The following is a 26,206-nucleotide window of genomic DNA, read 5'->3' on the forward strand; positions in this document are numbered from 1 at the left end:
GCAGACACGACAATCCAAATTGAACGGGCAACCAGTGTCATTGAAAAGCCCCTCTGTGTCCACGACTATAATGCGCTCATGGGAGGGGTGGACTTCAATGACCAGATGTTGGCTCCCTATTTAGTTTCCCGACGCACCAGACGCTGGTATAAGAAGGTTTCTGTATATTTAATTCAATTGGCTGCATATAATAGTTTTGTTCTCTACAGTAAGGCTGGGAGAACAGGATCCTTCCTCAAATTTCAGGAAGAGATCATCGCGAACCTCCTGTATCCAGGAGGTTCTGTGGCCCCAACCACCAGTGTAGTGAGCCGTCTACACGAGCGACATTTCCCCAGTGTCGTTGCTGGTACCTGAAACCGACCGCCACCCCGAAAAAAATGTCGTGTCTGTAGCAGGAGTGGAATAAGGCGTGACACCCGCTATTTCTGTCCTGACTGCCTTGACCACCCTGCCCTATGCTTTGGAGAGTGTTTCTGGAAGTACCACACACAGGTACACTTAGCATAGGGATTGCATCTCACAGGACAGGCACACAGGGCTATTAGAGCCCTTTCTCTCACAGCTGCTGCAAACCTCTCCTTTCACCTGGGATAAAGTGCATAATGTACTTCGCCACATCTTTGGGCGATTTGCGCTTTGCACATTGTCCCATGGGGAAGGAGAGGTTTGTCCTATAAAGGTAAAAAAAAACAAAAAAAAAAAAAAACACCAGTAAGCAAAAAAGTTAACTTTCAGTTCAAAAAGTTAAAAAAAAGTTTATATGTTCTGTTCAAAAGTTATTATAAAGTTAATAAAATTTATTGCGTTGCGGCCTGGTTTTTTCTTTTTTGTTTTGTTTTTTTACCTTCCAGGTGGACCAACCGATCAACTAGCTGCAGCACTGATGTGCATTCTGACAGAAGCATTGCGCTGCTGTCAGATTACACACAAGTCGGTGTATGCGGCGCTGCAAGACGAGATTTCTCCTCTGCAGTAAAAGATACGTTTGCCGAGGCATATGAGCTGAGGAGGCGGCGGTGTTCATATGCTTTGGCAAACACTTTGTATATATAAAAAAAAATAAAAAATCCCGGCAATGATTTATTCATCCACATCAATTGATGTGAATGGAGAAATCTGGTTTACCCGGGCATACGGGCTAAGTGGGTATGGATGTTGGGCGGAGCTCCTATGTCCTGGCAGACGCCTTTCCCCTCCTTTTTTTTTTTTGGCAGAGATTTTTTCATCCACATTGATCGATGCGAATGAAGAAATCTGTGCCGTTCATTTTTTCTTTCAGCCCAGAGGCTGAACGAAAAAAAAAAAATCTCATTACCCGTATGCTCAATATAAGGAGAATAGCAGAAACTCCTAATGCTGGCCATACATGTAATGATTGCGGAGACCCTCAAATGCAGGGCAGTACAAACACCCCACAAATGACCCCATTTTGGAAAGAAGACACCCCAAGGTATTCACTGAGGGGCATATTGAGTCCATGAAAGATTGAAATGTTTGTCCCAAGTTAGCGGAAAGGGAGACTTTGTGAGAAAAAAAAAAAAAAAAAATCAATTTCCACTAACTTGTGCCAAAAAAAAAAATATTCTATGAACTCGCCATGCCCCTCATTGAATACCTTGGGGTGTCTACTTTCCAAAATGAAGTCACATGTGGGGTATACTGCCCTGGCATTTTAGGGGCCCCAAAGCGTGAGAAGAAGTCTGGTATCCAAATGTCTAAAAATGCCCTCCTAAAAGGAATGTGGGCCCCTTTGCGCATCTAGGCTGCAAAAAAGTGTCACACATGTGGTATCTCCGTACTCAGGAGAAGTTGGGCAATGTGTTTTGGGGTGTCATTTTACATATACCCATGCTGGGTGAGATAAGCATCTTTGTCAAATGCCAACTTTGCATAAAAAAAATGGGAAAAGTTGTCTTTTGCCAAGATATTTCTCTCACCCAGCATGGGTATATGTAAAATGACACCCCAAAACACATCGCCCAACTTCTCCTGAGTACGGAGATACTAAATGTGTGACACTTTTTTGCAGCCTAGGTGGGCAAAGGGGCCCACATTCCAAAGAGCACTTTTCGGATTTCACCGGCCATTTTTTACAGATTTTGATTTCAAACTACTTTGCACGCATTTGGGCCCCTAAAATGCCAGGGCAGTATAACTACCCCACAAGTGACCCCATTTTGGAAAGAAGACACCCCAAGGTATTTCGTGATGAGCATGGTGAGTTCCTAGAATTTTTTATTTTTTGTCACAAGTTAGCGGAAAATGATGATTTTTTCTTTTTTTTTTTTTACAAAGTCTCATATTCCACTAACTTGTGACAAAAAATAAAAACTTCCATGAACTCACTATGCCCATCAGCGAATACCTTGGGGTGTCTTCTTTCCAAAATGGGGTCACTTGTGGGGTAGTTATACTGCCCTGGCATTCTAGGGGCCCTAATGTGTGGTAAGTAGTTTGAAATCAAAATGTGTAAAAAATGGCCGGTGAAATCCGAAAGGTGCTCTTTGGAATGTGGGACCCTTTGCCCACCTAGGCTGCAAAAAAGTGTCACACATGTGGTATCTCCGTACTCAGAAGAAGTTGGGCAATGTGTTTTGGGGTGTCATTTTACATATACCCATGCTGGGTGAGAGAAATATCTTGGCAAAAGACAACTTTTCCCATTTTTTTTTATACAAAGTTGGCATTTGACCAAGATATTTATCTCACCCAGCATGGGTATATGTAAAATGACACCCCAAAACACATTGCCCAACTTCTCCTGAGTACGGAGATACCACATGTGTGACACTTTTTTGCAGCCTAGGTGGGCAAAGGGGCCCACATTCCAAAGAGCACCTTTCGGATTTCACCGGCCATTTTTTACAGATTTTGATTTCAAACTACTTACCACACATTAGGGCCCCTAGAATGCCAGGGCAGTATAACTACCCCACAAGTGACCCCATTTTGGAAAGAAGACACCCCAAGGTATTCCGTGAGGGGCATGGCGAGTTCCTAGAATTTTTTATTTTTTGTCACAAGTTAGCGGAAAATGATGATTTTTTCATTTTTTTTTCTTACAAAGTCTCATATTCCACTAACTTGTGACAAAAAATAAAAACTTCCATGAACTCACTATGCCCATCAGCGAATACCTTGGGGTGTCTTCTTTCCGAAATGGGGTCACTTGTGGGGTAGTTATACTGCCCTGGCATTCTAGGGGGCCTAATGTGTGGTAAGTAGTTTGAAATCAAAATGTGTAAAAAATGGCCGGTGAAATCCGAAAGGTGCTCTTTGGAATGTGGGCCCCTTTGCCCACCTAGGCTGCAAAAAAGTGTCACACATGTGGTATCTCCGTACTCAGGAGAAGTTGGGCAATGTGTTTTGGTGTGTCATTTTACATATACCCATGCTGGGTGAGAGAAATATCTTGGCAAAAGACAACTTTTCCCATTTTTTTTATACAAAGTTGGCATTTGACCAAGATATTTAGGCCATTTTGATTTCAAACTACTTACCACACATTAGGGCCCCTAGAATGCCAGGGCAGTATAACTACCCCACAAGTGACCCCATTTTGGAAAGAAGACACCCCAATTTATTCGCTGATTGGCATAGTGAGTTCATAGAACTTTTTATTTTTTGTCACAAGTTAGTGGAATATGAGACTTTGTAAGAAAAAAAAAAAAATCATCATTTTCCACTAACTTGTGACAAAAAATAAAAAGTTCTATGAACTCACTATGCCCATCAGCAAATACCTTAGGGTGTCTACTTTCCGAAATGGGGTCATTTGTGGGGTGTTTGTACTGTCTGGCCATTGTAGAACCTCAGGAAACATGACAGGTGCTCAGAAAGTCAGAGCTGCTTCAAAAAGCGGAAATTCACATTTTTGTACCATAGTTTGTAAACGCTATAACTTTTACCCAAACCATTTTTTTTTACCCAAACATTTTTTTTTTTATCAAAGACATGTAGGACAATAAATTTAGAGAAAAATTTATATATGGATGTCGTTTTTTTGCAAAATTTTACAACTGAAAGTGAAAAATGTAATTTTTTTGCAAAAAAATCGTTAAATTTCGATTAATAACAAAAAAAGTAAAAATGTCAGCAGCAATGAAATACCACCAAATGAAAGCTCTATTAGTGAGAAGAAAAGGAGGTAAAATTCATTTGGGTGGTAAGTTGCATGACCGAGCAATAAACGGTGAAAGTAGGGTAGGTCAGAAGTGTAAAAAGTGGCCTGGTCATTAAGGGTGTTTAAGCTAGGGGGGCTGAGGTGGTTAAGGACCAATTCAGGTCTGAAGTCACTTTGTAGGGCTTACATAGTGGATACCCCCATAAATGACTCCATTGTTGAAACTACACCCCTCAAGCTACTTAAAACTGATTTTACAAACTTTGTTAACCCTTTAGGTGTTCCACAAAAATTAAAGGAAAATGGAGATCAAATCTTTAAATTTCACTTTTTTGGCAGATTTTCCATTTTAATCCATTTTTTTCTTTAACACATTGAGGGTTAACAAAACTCAATATTTACTACCCTGATTCTGCTGTTTACAGAAACACACCACATGTGGTCGTAAAACGGATGAAAACTCCCAAAAAGTGACCCCATTTTGGAAACTAGGGGATAAGGTGCCAGTTTTATTGGTACTATTTTTGGGTACATATGATTTTTTGATCATTCATTATAACACTTTATGGGGCAAGGTGACTAAAAAATTAGTTCTTTTAGCACAATTTTTATTGATTTATTTTTCTAGAGTTCACCTGAGCGGTTACTTCATGTGATATTTTTATAGAGCAGATTGTTACAGACGTAGCGATACCTAATATGTATACTTTTTCTTATTTATTAAAGTTTTACACAATAATAGCATTTTTGAAACAATGTGTCCATGTTCTGAGAGCTATAGTTTTTTTATTTTTTAAAATGATTGTCTTATGTAGGGGCTCATTTTTTGCGGGATGAGGTGACGGTTTTATTGGTAAAATTTTGTGGGACATACGCCATTTTGATCACTTGATGTTGCACTTTTTGTGATGTAAGGTGACAAAAATGGCTTTTTTGACACCGTTTTTATTTTAAATTTTTTTACGGTGTTCACCCGAGGGGTTAGGTCATGTGATATTTTTATAGAGCTGGTTGTTACGGACGCGGCGATACCTACTATGTATAATTTTTCTTATTTATTAAAGTTTTACACAATAATAGCATTTTTGAAACAATGTGTCCATGTTCTGAGAGCTATAGTTTTTTTATTTTTTAAATGATTGTCTTATGTAGGGGCTCATTTTTTGTGGGATGAGGTGACGGTTTTATTGGTAAAATTTTGTGGGACATATGCCTTTTTGATCACTTGGTGTTGCTCTTTTTGTGATGTAAGGTGACAAAAATGGCTTTTTTGACACAGTTTTTATTTTTCATTTTTTTACGGTGTTCACCCGAGGGGTTAGGTCATGTGATATTTTTATAGAGCTGGTTGTTACGGACGCGGCGATACCTACTATGTATAATTTTTATTTATTTATTTCACTTTAACACAATAATAGCATTTTTGAAACAAAAAAATGATGTTTTAACCCCTTAAGGACTCAGCCCTATTTCACCTTAAGGACCAGGCCATTTTTTGCAAATCTGACCAGTGTCACTTTAAGTGCTGATAACTTTAAAACGCTTTGACTTATGCAGGCCATTCTGAGATAGTTTTCTTGTCACATATAGTACTTCATGACACTGGTAAAATGAAGTTAAAAAAATTCATTTTTATTTATAAAAAAATACCAAATTTACCAAAAATTTGTAAAAAATTTCAAATTTCCAAGTTTCAATTTCTTTACTTCTATAATACATAGTAATACCTTCCAAAATAGTTATTACTTTACATTCCCCATATGTCTACTTCATGTTTGGATCATTTTGGGAATGATATTTTATTTTTTGGGGATGTTACAAGGCTTAGAAGTTTAGAAGCAAATCTTGAAATTTTTCAGAAATTTTCAAAAACCCAATTTTTAGGGATCAGTTCAGGATAGAAGTCACTTTGCAAGGCTTACATAATAGAAACCACCCAAAAATGACCCCATTCTATAAACTACACCCCTCAAGGTATTCAAAACTGATTTTACAAACTTCGTTAACCCTTTAGGTGTTCCACAAGAATTAATGGAAAATAGAGATACAATTTCAAAATTTCACTTTTTTGGCAGATTTTCCATTTTAATAATTTTTTTCCAGTTACAAAGCAAGGGTTAACAGCCAAGCCAAACTCAATATTTATGGCCCTGATTCTGTAGTTTACAGAAACACCCCATATGTGGTCATAAACTGCTGTACGGGCACACGTCAGGGCGCAGAAGGAAAGGAATGCCATATAGGTTTTGAAAGGCAGGTTTTGCTGGACTGTTTTTTTTGACACCATGTCCCATTTGAAGCCCCCTGATGCACCCCTAGAGTAGAAACTCCATAAAAGTGACCCCATCTAAAAAACTACACCCCTCAAGGTATTCAATACCGATTTTACAAACGTCGTTAACCCTTTAGGTGTTCCACAAGAATTAATGGAAAATAGAGATACAATTTCAAAATGTCACTTTTTTGGCAAATTTTCCATTTTAATAATTTTTTTCCGGTTACAAAGCAAGGGTTAACAGCCAAACCAAACTCAATATTTATGGCGCTGATTCTGTAGTTTACAGAAACACCCCATATGTGGTCGTAAACCACTGTACGGGCACACGGCAGGGCGCAGAAGGAAAGGAATGCCATACGGTTTTTGGAAGGCAGGTTTTGCTGGACTGGTTTTTTTGACACCATGTCCCATTTGAAGCCCCTCTGATGCAACCCTAGAGTAGAAACTCCATACAAGTGACTCCATATAAGAAACTACACCCCTCAAGGTATTCAAAACAGATATTACAAACGTCGTTAACCCTTTAGGTGTTCCACAAGAGTTAATGGCAAATGGAGATAAAATTTCAGAATTTCATTTTTTGGCAAATTTTCCATTTTAATCCATTTTTCCCAGTAACAAAGCAAGGGTTAACAGCCAAACCAAACTCAATATTTATGGACCTGATTCTGTATTTTAAAGAAACACCCCATATGTGGTCGTAAACACGGGCACACAGCAGGGCGCAGAAGGAAAGGAATGCTATACGGTTTTTGGAAGGCAGATTTTGCAGGACTGTTTTTTTTTACACCATGTCCCATTTGAAGCCCCCCTGATGCACCCCTAGAGAAAAAAAACTCCAAAAATGTGGCCTCATTTTAGAAACTACGGGATAGGGTGGCAGTATTGTTGGTACTAGTTTAGGGTACATATGATTTTTGGCTGCTCTATATTACACTTTTTGTGAGGCAAGATAACAAGAAATAGCTGTTTTGGCACCGTTTTTATTTTTTGTTATTTACAACATTCATCTGACAGGTTAGATTATGTGATATTTTTATAGACCAGGTTGTCACGGATGCGGCGATACCTAATACGTATACTTTTTTTTTTAATGTAAGTTTTACACAATGATTTCATTTTTGAAGCAAAAAAAATCATGTTTTAGTGTTTCCATAGTCTGAGAGCCATAATTTTTTCAGTTTTTGGGCTATTACCTTGGGTAGGGTATGATTTTTGCGGGATGAGATGACGGTTTTATTGGCACTATTTTGGGGTGCGTGTGACTTTTTGATCGCTTGCTATTACACTTTTTGTTATGTAAGGTGACAAAAAATTGTTTATTTAGCACAGTTTTTTTTTTTTCTACGGTGTTCATCTTAGAGGTTAGGTCATGTGATATTTTTATAGAGCCGGTCGATACGAATGCAACGATACCAAATATGTATACTTTTCTTTTTATTTATGTTAGTTTTACACAATAACAGCTTTTTTAAAACAAAAAAAATTATGTTTTAGTGTCTCCATATTCTGAGCCATTTATTTTTTATTTTTTGGGCGTTTATCTTAGGTAGGGGCTCATTTTTTGCGGGATGAGGTGACGGTTAGATTGGCACTATTTTGGTGGGCAAATGCCTTTTTGATCGCTTACTGTTGTACTTTTTGTGATGTAAGGTGACAAAAAAATTGTTTATTTAGCACAGTTTTTATTTTTTATTTTTTACGGTGTTCATCTGAGGGGTTAGGTCATGTGATATGTTTATAGAGCCGGTCGATACGGGTGCGGAGATACCTAATATGTATACATTTTTTTCCCCCTATTTTTTGCCATTTTTTTTAAACTTTATTTGTGACGTTTTTGTTTATTTTTACTTGAAACTTTTCATTTTTTGGGGGAAAACTTTATTTTTTCAACTTTTTTTTTCACTTTATTTTTTGTCCCACTTTGGGACTTGAACTTTGGGGGGTATATTCCTTTAAAATGCATTCCAATACTTCTGTATTGGAATGCATTGTCTGTATGAGCAATACTGTGTGATCCAGGGGGCTAGATCTCACAGGCTCCTCACCGGAAGGCAGCGCGATGCCTTCCTTAGACATCGCGCTGCCTTCCATGCCATCTGCATGGGGACCTGATGGCACCGCCGCACAGCCGCCGCAACCGCAGGTAAAGCCGCAAACCGCAGGTCTGAATTGACCTGCGGTTTGCGGCGATCACCGATACGGGGGGGGTCACATGACCCCCCCTAGCGTTGTGACAGGATGCCCGCTGAATGATTTCAGTGGGCATCCTGTTCCAATTAAACCCCGCCGCGCCGCAATCGCGGTTTAAACCCATGACGTACCGGTACTTCATGGGTTAATAAGGACTCGGGAAACATGCCGTACCGGTGTCTATGTTCCGAGAGCTATAGTTTTTTTTAAATTATTTTCTTATGTAGGGGCTGATTTTTTGCGGGATTAGATTTTATTGTTAAAATTTTGTGGGACATATGCCTTTTTGTTCACTTGGTGTTGCACTTTTTGTGATGTAAGGTGACAAAAATGGCTTTTTTGACACAGTTTTTATTTTTCATTTTTTTTACGGTGTTCAACCGAGGGGTTAGGTCATGTGATATTTTTATAGAGCTGGTTGTTGCGGACGCGGCAATACCTAATATGTATAATTTTTATTTATTTCACTTTAACACAATAATAGCATTTTTTAAACAAAAAAATGATGTTTTAATGTGTCCATGTTCTGAGAGCTATAGTTTTTTTTATTTTTTGAGCGATTTTCTTATGTAGGGGCTAATTTTTTGCGAGATGAGGTGATGGTTTTATCGGTACCATTTGGTGGGACATATGCCTTTTTGATCACTTGGTGTTTTTTAAAGTGTTTATCGGACTGAGTGGATCATGTGATATATATATAGAGCCAACCGCCACTTTATTTTTTATTTTTTTTTATTTTACACTTTGCGTCCCCCATAAGGTCATACAAGACCTCTGGGGGACATTTAACTTCACTTTCACTATTGATTTTGCCTGTAACTGGGGCTGACATAGTAGCCCCAGTTACAGGGGAAATACACCCCCCAGAGAGGCTGTACAGCGGTATATAAGACCCGACAACTCCTGTACTCTCCTGGCCCGATTAGCGCGTAGCAAAGAGGCAAAGACCTTGGTGTTTTCCCCCCAGGATATTGTTCCTATAACATCTATCTAATTAGGACAAGTAGTGACCTTGATGCTTACCCTGACAGATGGTTTATCGACCAAGATTATCAACACTCAGATATCTGGTGGTTGTGTGCAGTGTTGAGCACGAATATTCAAAAAGTTAATTTTTATCTCAAATATCGCCACTTCAAGAATTTGCGAATACTTAGAATATAGTGCTATATATTCGTTATATTGAATATTCGTGATTTTTTCCATCTGAACACATGAGCTTTTTTCTTGTGGGCCAATGAGTCATTGGCCCACAAGCAACTTAAGCAGGGAGGAATCATGATTTCAGCTGGAAAAAATGCAGAATATTCTAAAAACGAATATATAACACTATATTCTATAGTACTATGTACTCGTTTTTGACCCACGCCTGTATTGATCACTTAATATTCACATATTACGCGATCATTACCTTGACGATTTTCGAGTAAAAAAAAAAGAATGTAGAATAAGTATTCGAATTCGTGAATATTTAACGAATATTCTAAAAAATATTAGCGAAATATCACAAATTTTAATATGACCCTTGCCGCTCATCACTAGTTGTGTGGAGACTTGAAATTCCGACCCAGGATAGGAATGGAATGGATTGACCAATGTACCCTGATTAAGGTCCTAATGCCATTATTTTCGCCTCCTAAATGGGATCAAGTTAGTAAGCAAACCAATGTCTGGTCACAGCTAAGGAGGTCACTCCCTATAACTTTTGATCTTTTCGAATCGATAATTCGCATAATTGGCATAAATAAAAATGTAGACTGGATTAACTATTTGTTATTATAACCAACAGAGATTCGTGAATTATACCCGAGATGCGGTGAAAGGAATAGCGGAACAACTGAGCTCTTTATCGGTGATGGCATTACAGAACTGAATGGCCCTCTACATGATCCTGGTGGAAAAAGGAGGAGTCTGCAAGATGATTGGAAGTTCCTGCTGCACCTTTATTCCGAACAACACTGCCCCTGATGGAAGCATCACCAAGGCTTTGAAAGGACTGATGGCTTTATCGATCAAACTGGCGGAATTCTCTGGAATCAATAACCCGTTTACTTCATGGCTAGAATAGTGGTTTGGGAACTGGTCTAGTGTGTTGGCTAATCTGTTAATTACTCTGGTAGTAGTATTTGGTTTTGGCATTAATAGGGTGTTGAGTGGTTCCTTGTTTTAGAAAAATAGTTTTTGAAATGATCAATTCGACCATGCCTGAAAACACCATGTACATGCATTGTGACACTGTGAAAACCAAAGATTATTATGAACACCTCTTTGAGGAACGCTATTCCGTCCTAAAACAAATAAAACCTTGTTGATAGTTTCAGAAGGGCATATGGGACATTTAAAAAAAAACTGAATAAAAGTTTAGTTACTCTTTATAATAAAAATGTAACTAATGTCTCTGCACTAATGAAACACTTTAGAGAAATCCATGGGGGAGATGTGTCTGTTTCCTCGGTTAGGCTACTTTCACATATGCAATTTCCTTTCTGGTTGTGAGATCCGGCAGAGGATCTCAAAACCGGAGGAAAACGCTTCAGTTTGATTTAATACAACTTGATGCATTTGTTCCGTTCGTATGTGGTTGTATTAAATCGAAAGTGAACAAACTGGATCTGGCACTAACACTATTGTAAGTCAATGGGCAAGTTTTTTCCCTGTACAAAAAGAATGGATCCGGCACCGCTGACTTATTATCTGATTTCCTATGGCTTTTAAATTGCACATTAGTACTAGACTATGGCTATTATTAAGGATGTTTTTCATCAGAAACATGTAAGCGAGTGTTGCACACCTAATGAATTAACACTACAATAAGTGTCTTTTCATACCTCCTACTAGTGGTATACTACCATCAAATCCTAAGTCATTACTTATATCAGTGACTGCATCAACATGTACTGAACAATAAAATGCGAATAACATCATGACTACAGTAATAATCACTGTACCTGCAAAAAGTAAAGAAAATACATCAAACATGAAGATTAGGACCTCCCTTCTTCTTGTCATCTGATGTGCACAACAATAAGCATTCCACCAGAAACACTCCCCTGAGATAGATGGTCCCACTCTAGTGTCATATTACAAGAACTACATATCGCTATTCTAGCACATGTTAACATTAGAATTTTATGGGATTGGGTTATTCTCTTTACATATCCCATATTCTTCCCCATTAAATTAATGCTGTCCTTGACATTCCACGTTTACACATTTGAACAATCAATTTTTCAAGAAGCATTTTTTTCCCCCAAAGGGGGAGGAAAAAGGTCCCTGCGTCTTATAGGGTGAATACTAATGACTGCTTCCGCTTCTCTGTACTCACCGCTTCCTGGTCCTCTGCGGTCAGCTGTGGCTGTGCACAGCGTGAGGGCTCTCTATGACCTTATGCTGTACCTGTCGGGTCCCAGTACAGCTGACGGAAAGAAGAGCAGGAAAAGTGCTGGAGGAGAGGAGCGGCGGCGTCCGGAGCAGGAAAGGTACGTGTTTTTTTTATTTTAATTGTTGTTAGGCTGAGGGCTGATCTGAGGCTGACCTGAGGCAGGTGGCTCATCTGCTGGGGCTGATCTGAGGCTGGGGCTAATTTGAGGCAGAGGGTTAATGTGAGGCTGGGCGTGATGTGAGGCTGGGGCTGATGTGAGGCAGAGGGTTGATGTGAGGCTGGGGCTGATGTGAGGCAGAGGGTTGATGTGAGGCTGGGGTTGATGTGAGGCTGGGGTGATCTGTCGTATTGGGGGTCATTCACATTGGGGTTTGATCTTTGAGCGTGTACATTTACCACGGAGAGGGGGGGATCTGAAAAAGTTGTTACTCAAAAGGGAGGCGTTCTGGATCCACACCTTTGATACTTTACATCCCAAGGGTTTGAATAGGGATTATGAAGTGATGTGTTTTTAATTAGATTTTTTATATGTTTCCTTGCAGACTACTACGACACGATCATGATGGGAGGAGACTCTTGTTATAAATATTTATAAGGGCACCTGTTCATCGTAGTATTCGCAAGGGTGTTACAAATGTGTTGATACTAATTGTGATGTGATGTCATTTCCTGTTTAAATTGATTAGCAGGGTCAGGTGACTAAGCCTATAAATATGTGATATCTTCAGTTGTTAAACATGCAGTTGAGGAAGGCTGGACGGAACAAAACGCGTCCTGTGTATGGATCAATCTGTGTATGGATCAATAAAGCATTGAAGAAAAAATCGATACGCCTGCTGGGATTTATTCTGATTTGATTGAGGCTGTGAGCTGAGGACAAATTAGCATTGGGGGTCTGATTGGTGGTCTGATCTGATGTCTAATGAAAAATATTATTTTCTTATTGACCTCCTCTAAAAGCTAGGTGCATCATCTTATGTGCTGGTACGTCTTATAGGGCGAAAAACACGACATATTTACCAATAGAAGTCAATGCCTCATTGCGACATATGTTCTTATAAAATGTCACAAGTTACTTCTAGGTACAATTGCTAGCTATGAGACCTAGAAGTTCCCATTTTAACACTGGTTCTCAGTAGTATTGGACCACCATGCATAACAACGCTACTTACCATACTTGGACCACATTTTATGAGGTAGAGACATATTTTTACAAAATATGACCTTCTGATTAGAGATGGCCTTGCGGTTCGCCCGGCGGTCGTTTTGCGGCGAACTTTGCTCGTTCGCGGTTCGCCGAACAGGTGAACATATGGCGATGTCTGCCCTCACCATATTCTTTTGCATTGTGCAGAACTTTGACCCATGACACATTCATCAGATGGGAAAGGGCAGCAAATTGAGACGTTTCAGCACATGGACACACCCACTACCCTATAAATAAACCTGATCTGGCCGCCATTTCACGTTCAGTCTTTTGCCAGTTTAGGTAGAGGTTGCTGTGTGGAGCAGGGACAGGCTGTTAGGGACACCAAACGCTAGCTAATAGGGCCATGAAGGTCCTTTTAAGGACTGGTATAAGTGTGCTATAGATAGGTGTGACATACTGAGGGGTGTGATATACTTATAACATACTTTCTAACATAGAAAGTATATTATAGTGCATTTGTATTGTGCAGCAGTTGTGTGCGGTTCTGCTGCGATACTGCAGCTAGATAGAGGGACAAACGCTATTTGAAGTAACTAATTTCAACTGGTGTAATATACCAGTTGCCCCCCAAAAAAACAGATTGAGGCAGGGGTGTGATATACCTATAATATACTTTCTATATAGTGCATTTGTATTGTGCAGCAGTTGTGTGCAGTTCTGCTGAGATACCGCAGCTATACAGAGGGACAAACGCTATTGGAACAACTAATTGCAACTGGTGTGATATACCTAGTTAAAGGGTTTGATATACCTGCTTCCAGCAAATAATCATTAAGGGGCTCTATATACCTGCTTCCACAAATACTGCTCTTCTATAGGGACTTTGTCACAGGGTCATTTTTAAAATGACATGCCGAGGAAGAGGCAGGCAATTCCATAGTGGTGCTAGGGGTCGGGCAGGTGCACCACGCTGGAGCCTAAGTGGGAAGTTGGAGAAGGTGCGTGCGATTACGTCAAAGGACGCACCAGAGTTGGTTGAGTGGCTCACTCAGACTTCCTCTTCTGCACCCTCCTCATCCTCTGTATCATCACCCTCCTCACTCTCTGCTGTGTGCACCCACAAAGACACCACCACCACCACCACTATAGCCCCTCCACTCGAGTCAGAGGAATTATTTTCCCATCAATTTCCAGACCTTACCGATGCACAGCCATTCTGGGCATCGGATGAGGAAGAGGAGGTAGCAACGGCGCGCCACCCAGCGTTCTGATGACAGTACCCAGATCAGCCCAAGGAGGGTGGTCCCCGCTGTTGCTGCCTTCTCCAAGATCTCTAATGTCAGTGGTGGTGAAGGTGATGATGATGACGTGTCGATGGACGTCACGTGGGTGCCCGCAAGAGAGAAAGAGGAGGGGAGTTCAGAGGGAGAGACGGAGCAGCAGATAGGGAGGACAAGGAGGAGAAGCAGGCAGAACGTGCAGACTTCTTTTTGCCTCCTGTGCACTGTATCTGGAGCAAGCCATCCACCATGCACGGTCACATCTGGCGCTCCCAGGATGCCGGGCACATGTCTCAGCAGTGTGGGCTTTTTATAACGTGTCAGCTGCTGACAGGGGCGTACATAGATATCATTGGGCCCCATGGCAAGAATCTGAATTGGTCCCCCTTGTGAGTGACCCATAGCACCCCTTAGGGTACGTGCGCATTTACTGCAGTGAGCAGAAGCCGCCGTTGCAGATTCTGGCAAAACAAAGGGCAAAACAATCTTGAATGACCCCATCTTTGTGAATGGGATCTGGCAGGTGCCAGCAGTGTTTGGCATATGCTGGATCTGGTGATTCTGGAATTCTGCTGGTGGCTGGAACAGAATACCAAAATTTGATGGCACGTGATTACCTGGTCTTACTGATGAAATGTGCCCGCTGCTGCTGCTTTTTATATAGTGTGTCATCCTTCCCCCAAGGACTGTACCTGCTGCTGCTTCACCTCCTCCCCAATGCTGACTTACTGTTTGTGCTGCTGGCAGAGTGCGGTCAGGGCCTGGGGCAGATCTTCACCAAGCTGGACTGGAGTCTGACCTGACTGACCAGATCCAGCAGCGTCTCCAGTCCACAGTGCGACGAGTGACGGCAGAAGAACAGAACAGGGACATTTTACAAAGTGCAGACACAGAAAACTAAAGGATTTTATCCAGTCACAACTGATGTTTCTCTGACTGCTGCAGAACCTCCTAATACACACCTCAGCTTCTAAAGAACCTCCTAATACACACCTCAGCTGCTGCAGAACCTCCTAATACACACCTCAGCTGCTGCAGAACCTCCTAATACACACATTAGCTGCTGCAGAACCTCATAATACATCTCAGCTGCTGCAGAACCTCCTAATACACTCCTCAACTGTTGCAGAACCTCCTAATACGCACCTCAGCTGCTGCAGAACCTCCTAATACGCACCTCGGTTGCTGCAGAACCTCCTAATACACATCTCAGCTGCTGCAGAACCTCCTTACACACCTCAGCTGCTGCAGAACATCCCTATACACACCTCAGCTGCTGCAGAACATCATAATCTGATGCTAGAACATAGGCTTTGATCACATCTGTGTTGGACTTCATTCGCAGATCAGGTCATAAATGCTGGGCACAATTTTATAGCCTGGCAGATGGAACCCATCAGATCTCATCATGGTCATCAGATCCGTTGGGTGTTGTCGTCCTTGAAGTGCCAGATCCGGAACTACGGTGATTTTCGTTGATTTGCTCCTATGACAGGGCAGAACAGCGAACGTCACCAGCACAGATGTGAACAAAGCCTAATACACACCTCAGAAGCTGCAGAACATCACAATAGTGACAATGGAACTATAAGTCTTATCATCACCAGATTATTATTGAAAATCTGGTGAGGTAAAATGGAGAGAACTACAACTCCCAGCATGTTATTATCGGATACATGTGGATAATACACATAAGGTAGGGTTCACATCACTGTTTAGTTTTCCGTACGTCTGATCTGTCATAAGAACAGAAAAATAAAGAAAAAACGGATCCTGTATTTCAAGCATCAGTTCTGCACATTTGGCATCTGTTTATGCCATTTGATTCATTAATTTAGACACAATAAAGTCCTGCAAACTAAACAGTGATGTGAACCCAGCCTAAGAAGAAAGAACTACAACTCCCAGCATGTCCAGATTATTATAGGGCATCATCCAGTTGTACTAGATGAGAGCATTAAAAGTTAGTGACCCTTCAATGTCCATGGCCAGGGTAGCAGCCTAGAGTGACAAATCCCGTCTAATAGATCTGCATTAAATGGAATTTAAAAATAATAGTCATGCCTTGCTATATTAATACATTGCTGTTAAGTATTTCACATATTGCTTCGCTTTGCTGGCTTTGCTCCTAAAGAGCTTAAATACAGGGAAAATCTGTTTGAAAAATAATATGTGGCATATGTTGTGAAATAGACCTCAATGCCCTTGTAGTAATGAGGCACCTCATCTGAATACGTTAAGTAATTGTTTGATAAAGAACTTCAGTAACATTTATTTCACTTAATGTCACAGCTATTCTACAGAGACAAAAGGGAAACCTTTACAACAAAATAATACAATAGTTTGGCACCATTACAAAATGAGTATTCTTTCACACTTGGCCAGTCCCTCTTTGCTGCATTCAATCTTTGAGACAGTGATGAATAAGTAGACTGAAGCAAGGAAGATGCTAATGGTGTGGGTAGGAAAGCTGTGTTTAACACAAGTGAAATTAATGTTGTGGTTGAAGAAAGATTCAGACCCTGACTCCTGCCCTCCCACATAATGTGAATGGAGGGATGGCTTTGTTTGACTATGTGGCTATATGACTATGAAGACTCTTGTAGGCTAAAAATTTCTTTGCCCTCAATAAACATAATTGATCAAGTGTTACATTGTAGACTTTTAATAGGGTTATGCTATGATTAGTATTTATGATCTATCCAAAGTAAAGTGATCGGATTGCAGGGGGTGAGGTGTCTGCTAGAACCTCTGCCATCTCAAGACCGAGGGGTCCCTAATCATAACATGCATGACAAGATGGTCAAGGGTTCATCTGTAAAGATCTCTGAAGGATCTGTGTTTGGTCTGTGTGTCTGTTTTTTGCCCATATTCCATGGACAGTGCTAGGCTGAAAATTAGCAGAAAATCATGGACCAAGCATGGATGATATCCATGTTGTCCTCACAAACCCATAAACTATAATGTGCATGAGGGATTTGTAATCATGGACAAAATAAAATGCTTCCATGGCGTCACCCCGGATCCAAAGTCTGTGGAAAACCACTGATGTGTGAATATATAGATTAAAGACAATGGAGACATTAGAAGTCCATGGATACCAAGGACAGCACACATACTGTAATGACCGGCGTCACGCAAAGGGAGGGAAATGGGAAGGCCCTGTCCAAGGGAGAGGGAAAGATGGTGACCCCTGACTCACCTTGCGGCTGGCACCTGACTGCCCTGACGTCCCTAGACGGGTTCCTCACCCTCACTAGTCCGCACCACTGACACTAAGAGGAAAACAACAAGGAGAGGACAGACAATACAGACAAAACATATAATCCCAGGTGGGCGACAACAGCAGACCACCAAGGCCCAACAGAGATCCGGAGGGTAACGTTCTGGAACAACAACCAGGGAACACAGCTACACAGCTCCAGTGGGTCAGTATAGAAGTCCAGGCAGGAAGCTCTATATCTGGCAACCAGAGAAGTGAGAGATGGGAATATAAGGAGGTTGGGATTGCTGGACAAGAAACAGCTGAGGAGGAGAAGCTACGGATCCCTGAGTGAGCCAAAAAGGATTGCAAGGCAAACCCAGAAAGCTACCATTAATAAACAGCACTGTCTTTAGACATAGAGCGCGCAGCCACCCTCTGCGACTTCCTGACCCCGGGTATAACGGAGTCAGGCGTGGCTCTTGACACCCTCGTGACACATACACTATTCACTGACAAGTGAAAATGGCCTTAACATCACAGTATCCTATTGCTGCACCCCCAATAATGTAGTCTACCTGAAAAAAAAAAATAATACTGTGAAGACTGGGCCTACATGAAAAATAAAACAGAATTGACACAAAAGCAAGGAAACCCAAAATAAAGTTAAAAAGAGAATTCTTGTGAATGCTTACATTATTTTTGATAACCCAGTTATTTTACTGAGCACCTTATAGGGGTTCTCCAAAAGGTGACATTTTAGCTGATAAGAGTATGATCACTGGTTCCCCCAACTGATCATGAAAACAAAGGTCCCATCTCCCCATTTCCTTCTCTATGCACAACTGGAGTTTCTATAAAATTGTGGTTAAACAATTGGGACTGACAAAGTTAGGGTACTTTCACACTAGCAGCAGGACGAAAAAGTTGGACATAGTCAATGGGGACGGAGCGGCGGTCCGGCGGCATGGTGAAATAGCGGCAGGATGGATCCGACAGGGTGAACAGCCTGTCGGATCCGTCCTGCCGCTAGTGTGAAAGTAGCCTTAGCTGAGCATCGTCGTTTCGGTGAGGAGAAACAGTTGACATGTTCTTTTGATTGGTCCAAGCAGTTTGGCCTCCAGTGATCAGACACTTATCTCCTTTCCTGTGAATAGGTGATAAATACAGATCTGGGAAATCCCATTTAATATAAAGATCCTAAAGGAGAATTAAAAAAAGATGAAGTATGGACTGAAATGCAAATTCCAGTCATTAAGGAGTTAGATGGATTAGTTTTAGGCATGTGTACTGCATACTACATAAATTAAAGGGAACCTGTCACCAGGATTTTGGGTATAGAGCTGAGGACATGGGTTGCTAGATGGCCGCTAGCACATCCGCAATACCCAGTTCCCATAGCTCTGTGTGCTTTTATTGTGTAAAAAAAACGATTTGATACATACCATGTCCTCAGCTCTATACACAAAATCCCAGTGACAGGTTCCCTTTAATGTTTGATCCTTTTTGTGTACCTCCCTTACAGTTGTGTGCGCGCGCAGTGTGCACGTGCCATCACTCGTCTCTCATCCTGCTTGCTGCTGCTATGTCCATGACAAAGCAGCAGCAACTGATTGATGACCTATCCTGAGGATAGAAAAAACAAAAGTGCAGGAGCAGCGCTCAACGGTCCATCCTTGTTGTAGGGAGTTGCAACAGCCCCGCACCAGCCGCGGATCCAATCAGCCAGAGAATACGTGAAAGTCAAACAGCGGTGGCAGCATGCTTAACAAAGGCTGTTGCACAGCCGAAACATTGCTGATTTTTTGTATGCTGTGAAGCTCTAATAAAGATGGAATGATGGGAGATGCTGCCACCGCTGTTTGATTTTCACCTATCCTGAGGATAGGTCATCAATAGTAAAAGCCCAGAGAACCCCTTTAATCTCCACAGGGCAAAACACACTGTTTATAAATGTCAGACGTTAGCAATCTCTTAAATTATCTGATTATTGTCGCACAAAGCATAAGTTTACTCCAGCTAAAGATTCTTTTGATACTGGTGCTGGAGAATGCATAAGTATGTATGGAGAATGCATAAGTATGTGGATCTTGATCTTAAAACATTACATTTTATGTAGTGTACATATTTAATGCTGTGAATGTCTAATAATAAAAAAATATGTATTTTAAATGGTCTGGATGAAAAATAAACTATTTGTACTATTTTATTGAGTATCACATGTGCCCTAGTGGCTTACTTGCACATCAATTGGTAGAAATTAGGCCTCTTGCACACAAAGTTTTTTTTTTCCGTTTAAGTTCAGTTTTTGCGTTCCATTTAAGGAACCATTCATTTCAATGGATCCACAAAAAAAAACAGAAGGTACTCCGTATGCCTACCGTTTCCGTATTTCCGTTTTTCCGTTCCGTTCAAAGATAGAACATGTCCTATTATTGTCCGCATAAGGGACAAGGATAGTACTGTTCTATCAGGGGCCAGCTGTTCCGTTCCGCAAAAAACTGAATGCACACGGACATCATCCTTATTTTTTGCGGATCCGTTTTTTGTGGAATGCAAAATACTGAAAAAGCCTTACGGTCATGTGCAAGAGGCTTTACATTTTCTCTTTTACAGGTTGATGGAACCAAACATTTTCAGAACATTAATCCTCTTATAACCATCTAAAGATGCGCTAATGGCCTTTGTTATCTCTTGGTATAATGGACAGACAGAGCATTCAGCATCCACTAATAATAACCTTAAACCAATATTTTTCTCAGCTACAAAACTAAACTTTGCTGTTACTAAGCCATTTTTGATTTTCATTATAGTAAATTATTTCCTGACAGTTCCTCTTTGCTTTTACACTGCCAGAAGAGCGCACATCCTAATCTCTATGATCGGCACTTGCTAACAAGTTTCACTGTTATTTTATAGGTACACAGAGTTTTCCAGACTAACAAGAGAAAAGGGAGAAAACCTTCAAAGGGACTGAAATAATATTTTAATTTGTCAAGGCTTTATTCTCAGTACAAACAAATGTATTAAATCCATAAATCTCTTCTTTTCCACATGCCAGAAGAAATTGGGTTATTACATAAATGTTGACGTCCATTTCTGACTTTCCTCAGTGGATGTGATTAGAGGTTCAATCCATTCCAATGTTAAATAAACTCATCTTTTTACAGGCTTTTCAACCAAAATGTATGTTATATCCTCTTAATATATATACATAAAACGAAACATGATAGAAAATAGTCCGAGTGGCACTGCTTTTAACTTCCTCCGCCTGTATTGGCTATGTCACTTTTTGCAAGTGGGGTATATACTCTAGAAACCTGGCGGTGCTCTGCCCAAAAGTAAACTTGAAAACATACAAAAATAAAATGTGTAGGCGACACTCACCAATCGGTGTAATCTTCATTTATTTCCTCCAGAGCTGGGTTTGGCCTGAAGAAGCTATTAGGCGCGAAACGGCCGTCGGCTTATCACCTGTGTCAGCATTGCATGTATGTAAATCCGCCTTCAGCCATCTTATGTACTCAGCTTTTATGTATCCAGCCATAATGTACTCAGCCGTGTGTATTCAGCAATGATGTATTCAGCTATGATGTACCCAGCTCTGGAGGAAATAAAAGAAGATTGCACTGATTGGTGAGTGCCCCCTACACATTTTCTTTTTGTATATATATATACAGTACAGACCAAAAGTTTGGACACACCTTCTCATTCAAAGAGTTTTCTTTATTTTCATGACTATGAAGGCATCAAAACTATGAATTAACACATGTGGAATTATATACATAACAAACAAGTGTGAAACAACTGAAAATAGGTCATATTCTAGGTTCTTCAAAGTAGCCACTTTTTGCTTTGATTACTGCTTTGCACACTCTTGGCATTCTCTTGATGAGCTTCAAGAGGTAGTCCCCTGAAATGGTCTTCCACCAGTCTTGAAGGAGTTCCCAGAGATGCTTAGCACTTGTTGGCCCTTTTGCCTTCACTCTGCGGTCCAGCTCACCCCAAACCATCTCGATTGGGTTCAGGTCCGGTGACTGTGGAGGCCAGGTCATCTGGCGCAGCACCCCATCACTCTCCTTCATGGTCAAATAGCCCTTACTTTCAAAGTTTTCCCAACTTTTCGGCTGACTGACTGACATTCATTTCTTAAAGTAATGATGGCCACTCGTTTTTCTTTACTTAGCTGCTTTTTTTCTTGCCATAATACAAATTCTAACAGTCTATTCAGTAGGACTATCAGCTGTGTATCCACCTGACTTCTCCTCAACGCCACTGATGGTCCCAACCCCATTTATAAGGCAAGAAATCCCACTTATTAAACCTCACAGGGCACACCTGTGAAGTGAAAATCATTTCAGGGGGCTACCTCTTGAAGCTCATCAAGAGAATGCCAAGAGTGTGCAAAGCAGTAATCAAAGCAAAAGGTGGCTACTTTGAAGATCCTAGAATATGACATATTTTCAGTTGTTTCACACTTGTTTGTTATGTATATAATTCCACATGTGTTAATTCATAGTTTTGATGCCTTCAGTGTGAATCTACAATTTTCATAGTCATGAAAATAAAGAAAACTCTTTGAATGAGAAGGTGTGTCCAAACTTTTGGTCTGTACTGTATATATATATATATATATATATATATATATAGTACAGACCAAAAGTTTGGACACACCTTCTCATTCAAAGAGTTTTTTTTATTTTCATGACTATGAAAATTGTAGATTCACACTGAAGGCATCAAAACTATGAATTAACACATGTGGAATTATATACATAACAAACAAGTGTGAAACAACTGAAAATATGTCATATTCTAGGTTCTTCAAAGTAGCCACCTTTTCTCTTGATGAGCTTCAAGAGGTAGTCCTCTGAAATGTTTTTCACTTCACAGGTGTGCCCTGTCAGGTTTAATAAGTGGGATTTCTTGCCTTATAAATGGGGTTGGGACCATCAGTTGCGTTGAGGAGAAGTCAGGTGGATACACAGCTGATAGTCCTACTGAATAGACTGTTAGAATTTGTATTATGGCAAGAAAAAAGCAGCTAATTAAAGAAAAACGAGTGGCCATCATTACTTTAAGAAATGAAGGTCAGTCAGTCAGCCGAAAAATAGGGAAAACTTTGAAACTAAGGGCTATTTGACCATGAAGGAGAGTGATGGGGTGCTGCGCCAGATGACCTGGCCTCCACAGTCACCGGTACTGAACCCAATCGAGATGGTTTGGGGTGAGCTGGACCGCAGAGTGAAGGCAAAAGGGCCAACAAGTGCTAAGCATCTCTGGGAACTCCTTCAAGACTGTTGGAAGACCATTTCAGGGGACTACCTCTTTATGCTCATCAAGAGAATGCCAAGAGTGCGCAAAGCAGTAATCAAAGCAAAAGGTGGCTACTTTGAAGAACCTAGAATATGACATATTTTTTGTTGTTTCACACTTGTTTGTTATGTATATAATTCCACATGTGTTAATTCATAGTTTTGATGCCTTCATAGTCATGAAAATAAAGAAAACTCTTTGAATGAGAAGGTGTGTCCAAACCTTTGGTCTGTACTGTACAACAGGTCAGCCAGTTTCATAGGTACAAATCTGCGACAGATGCCCTTAGTAAAATGCCTTTAGTATACAACCCCATTATGATATCTGATGATGACTACTCTCCTCTAACTAGATTGCTATTCATCTGTTACTGCAGATTTCTCTATTTTCTATTTTTGAATTATGAAAATGTACAGCAAAGAGGTTGTTAATAAATTACTTTACAATTATTACATCAGTACTATTAGTGAATTTTTTGATGAAAAATTAGACACAGAAATTGTAGATTAATTGAGAATGAAGATGTAGTAAAGGCTGCTGAGGTAGTAGAAGGGTTAAACATAAGACGTGGTCCATTTACTCAACATAGACATAATTGATTGCTGAAATCCATTCAAAAGAAGTGACATTCTGTGAATCTCCAGATGAAAGGAACGATTTGGAAACATGCCAACCCAGGTTCAACGTGACCTTTCCAAGCACAAAGGATGAAATCTGTGTGCCCTTCTTACAGAAGTCCAAGTATAACTGTATCTCACCACCCTCCTTCCTCATGTTCACTTTAGTCACTTGTAAAATCAATACCTAATTATCTGCATCTCTGTAGTACACCCTCCCCATTACCAAAATTCAAGGACTGTGATGGGTATTTATAGCAATCTTCTCACGTCTAGGACATTATAGAAGTGCCATCGATACCTGACTGTAAGATAAGAAAGGTACACAAGACAGGTAGTCCTATCATATTACTATCTTGTACTTTCTTGGTTCCTTTCCATGCAGCTTTGGAACATTCAGTTTTGAAATGGAATTAAAGAGGACCTGTCACCACAAAATGCAGGCAATCTACAGGCAGAACCTTATGGAGCAGGAGAAGCTGACCAAAATGATATATAGTTTTGGGGGAAAATATTTAGCAAAACTTGTAATTTATATGTTCCTTACGTTACTTAAAAGGGTTGGCCACTTCCATTTTACTTCCAATGTGTATGTAAGATGTCTACATGGCAAGTACTTATATAGCCTTTGTTGATATTCTGCTCCATTTTCTATATATCATTAGGTATGCCACCTTGTTGGCCACATTTTTTGTGATGTACACATGGATGTCCTGTCAATAACATGGCAGCTGATGGAGGATCATGTGACAGGCAAAAATAACTCCAGACACATCACTCAGCCTTCTCCATTCAAATGCACTGCACTTGCCATCTGCACTTAAACTGTTGGGAGTTTGGTATTGGTGCAGTTTGTGCAGAGGGTCACATGATCCTCCATCAGTGGCCATCTCATGGATAGGTCCTTTATATGGACCAGGGGTGTTGCTAGGTTAAAGAAAATTGGGCTCTTGGGCCCCTGATGTTTTGTCCCAGGCCTCGAATGTACTGCCTGCCAGTTAGATACAAATGTATTTCTGTCCTCAGGACGGCAATACAATTGAATCTAATGCACTGTAAGATCTGAAGGACATCACAGGTCATGTGACCAATAAAACAGGCAGTGATAGAGAAGGACCTGCGATGATGTCACCATCATGTGACCAGTGCAGGAGAGAACGGCAATGAAGAGGGGAAGCCCTGGGGGAAGAAGCTGTGGTGAGGTCTGCTACATCAAGAGAGGTAAGTGAAGGGAGAGGCAGAGGAATGCTGAGAGTTGTGGTTATTTAACTGAGACTGTATGTTAGGGCTGAAGGGAGGGATGTTATTTACATGGAACTCTGTATTGGAGGTGGCTGGGGAGGGGGTCATGTTATTTACATGGGACTGTATGTCGGAGGTGGCTGGGGAAGGGAGTGATGTTATTTACATGGGACTGTTTGTTGATGGCAGCTGTGGAAGGAGTGATGTTATTTACATGGGACTGAATGTTGGAGGGGGCTGGGTCAGGGTGATGTTATTTATGTGGGACTATATGTTGGAGGCGGCTGTGGGAGTGAGTGATGTTATTTACATGGGACTGCATGTCAGAGGGGACTGGGAGAGGCAGTGATGTTATTTACATGAGACTGTATGATGATGGCGGCTGTGGGAAGGAGTTATGTTATTTACATGGGACTTAATATTACTGGTGTCTGAGGGAGTGATGTTATTTACATGGGACTGAATGTTACAGGGGTCTGAGAGAGTGATGTTTTTTATATTGGACTGAATATTGAGGGGCGATCTTATTTACATGGGACTGTATGTTGAATGAGGCTGGTAGTGGGGAATGATGTTATATTTACATGGGACTGAATGTTGAGTGGGTGATGTTTACATGGGATTGCATGTTGGAGGCAGATAGGGAGGAGATTATGATATTTACATGGGACTGTATTTTGGATGTGGCTGTACATAGAGAGGGATGTTATTTACATGTGACTGTATATTGGAGGGGGCTGGAGAGATGGTGTGATGTTATTTACATGGGACTCTATGGCGGAGGGAGGGAAATAGTGTTAATTACATGAGACTATATATTGGAAGGCTGAAGGGAGGGGAGTGATGTAATTTACATAGGACTGTATTTTGGAGGGGGCAGGAGAGATGTTGTGATGTTATTTACATAGGACTGTGTGGTAGAGGGAAGAATATAACTACAGGGGGCATTGTAGGGGGCATTATAAATACTGGGGGCACTTCAGGGTGAGCATTATAACAGTAGGGGGTAGTATAAATACTGGGGACACTGTATGGGTATTATAAATCCAGTAAACATTATAGGCATTCTTATTACTACTGGGGGCCTTATAGGAGGGACTTATAGATCCGCCTTATTTCTACTAAGAGCACTATGGGGGGCCTTATTACTACTGAGGGGTCTTTATATAGCTTTATTACCACTTGGGGAACAATAGGGGGCCTTACTTCTACTGGGCGCTCTGTGAGGGCATTATTAATACTGGAAAGCTCTTGTACTAATGGGGGCACTCTTGGGAACATTATCACAGTTGGGGGCACTGTAGGGGGCAGTATTACTAATGGGGGAATTCTAGAAGGGAATTACTATTGGTGGGACTTTGAGGAGCACTATCCCTATGGGGGCCTATCTTTATGGTACTAATTTTTCTTCAGGATAGTA

The sequence above is a fragment of the Bufo bufo genome, chromosome 2, assembly GCF_905171765.1.
Source record: "Bufo bufo chromosome 2, aBufBuf1.1, whole genome shotgun sequence".
NCBI classification, from domain to species: domain Eukaryota; kingdom Metazoa; phylum Chordata; class Amphibia; order Anura; family Bufonidae; genus Bufo; species Bufo bufo.